At 37.7% G+C, this 1,938-nt stretch overlaps 1 pseudogene; it reads left to right on the forward strand.

The window, feature by feature from the left end:
* The first annotated feature begins 387 nt into the window (after positions 1-387).
* Positions 388-1,430, forward strand: LOC111541565 (annotated as a pseudogene).
* The last annotated feature ends 508 nt before the right edge of the window (positions 1,431-1,938 follow it).

Consider the following 1,938-nt stretch of genomic DNA (forward strand, 5'->3'; position numbering starts at 1 on the left):
GGTGAAACCGTGTCTCTACTAAAAAAATACAAAAACTAGCCGGGCGCGGTGGTAGGTTCCTGTATTCCCAGCTACTTGGGAGACTGAGGCAGGAGAATGGCGTAAACCTGGGAGGCGGAGCTTGCAGTGAGCTGAGATCCAGCCACTGCACTCCAGCCTGGGCAGAGCAAGATTCCGTCTCAAAAAAAAAAAAAAAGAAAAAAAAAATCACAAGCATTCTTATACACCAATAACAGACAAACAGAGAGCCAAACCATGAGTTAAAAAAGAAAGAAAGAAAGAAAGAAAGAAAGAAAGAAAGAAAGAAAGAAAGAAAGAAAGAAAGAGAAAAGAAAAGAAAAGAAAAGAAAAGAAAAGAAAAGAAAAGAAAAGAAAGGGAAAATTGAAATGGTAGCAATGGAAGCTGGAGGCACCACTCAGCACATTGGTGCCTTTCTCGTGTGTCCGCCTTCTGGGGAAAAGATAACTTTTCTTGATACTCCAGGACTTGCTACTATCTCAGCAATGAGAGTAGAGGGGCTCATGTCACTCACATTGTCATATTGGTTGTAGCTGAAGATAATGGGGTATAGAATCTATTCAGCATGCCAAAGATGCTCAAGTTCCTATTGTCCTTGCATTAAATAAATGTGACAAAGCTGAGGCTGACTGCGAGAAAGTGAAAAAAGAGCTGCTGGCTTATGATGTGCTGTGTGAAGATTATGGAGGTTATGTTCAAACACTGCCTGTATCTGCACTTACAGGTGATAATCTGATGGCTGTGGCAGAAGAACAACTGCAGAAATGTTAGAATTGAAAACAGAACTCACTGGTCCAGTGGAAGGAACAGTGATAGAGTCACAAAGGAAGAGGTCCTTTTACTACAGCTATAATTCAAAGAGGAACTTTAAGAGAAGACTCTGTTCTGGTTGCTGGGAAAAGTTGGACAAAAGTATGCTTAATGTTTGATTAAAATGGAAAAACATCGATGAGCTACATCTCAGCATGGCAGTGGGAATTATAGGCTGGAGAGACCTTCCTTCTGCTGGAGATGCAATTCTTGAAGTAGAATCTGAATCAAGGGCACGTGAAGTATTGACTGGAGGAAGTATGAACAAGAACAGAAGAAAAGTCAAGAGGATCTGAAAATAATAGAAGAAAAGTCAAAGGAACACCAAGAAGCACATCAAAAAGCCCGTGAGAAGTATGGCAATGTGCAGTGGAAGGAGAGGTCATTTCTAAAGTATTTAGAAAGAAAAGAACAAACATCCTTAAAGCCAAAAGAGAAAATGGAAAGACATTCAAATGTACTTCCTATGATTATTAAAAGTGATGTTGATGATCTGCTGAGGCCATTTTGAACATTATAGATACCTATGATGCATCACACGAGTGTGAACTAGAATTAGTACATTTTGGAGTGGGTGATATAAGGGCAAATGATGTTAACCTTGCTGAAAGATTTGATGGTGTTATATATGACTTTAATGTGAATACAGGCAATATTATTCAATAGTTGACTGCAAAAAAGGAGTAAAAATTAAACTTCACAAAATAATTTACTGTCTTGTTGGAGATCTGCAAGAGGAAGTGAGCAGCAGATTACTCTGTGCTGTGGAAGAGCACCCAGTAGGTGAAGGGTCTATATTAGCTACCTTCTTTATAACAGAAGGGAAGAAAAAAGTTCCTGTGGATTGCTGCAGAGTCCAAAAGGGACAGTTAGAAAAAAAAATTAAATTAACCTGTAATGGACATGTAATCTAGAGGGGATCATTAACTTCACTGAAACACCAAAAAAATGACATTTCAATTGTCAAAACTGGAATGGATTGTGGTATCAATTTAGATGAATAAAATATAGAATTTAAGGTGGGAATAAAATTGTTTGTTATAAAGAAAAGCAATTTCAAACTAAGACTTTTGGGATCCAGGATTTTAAAATTACATTAAAAATGTAAA

The sequence above is a fragment of the Piliocolobus tephrosceles genome, chromosome 4 (genome assembly GCF_002776525.5).
Source record: "Piliocolobus tephrosceles isolate RC106 chromosome 4, ASM277652v3, whole genome shotgun sequence".
NCBI lineage: Eukaryota > Metazoa > Chordata > Mammalia > Primates > Cercopithecidae > Piliocolobus > Piliocolobus tephrosceles.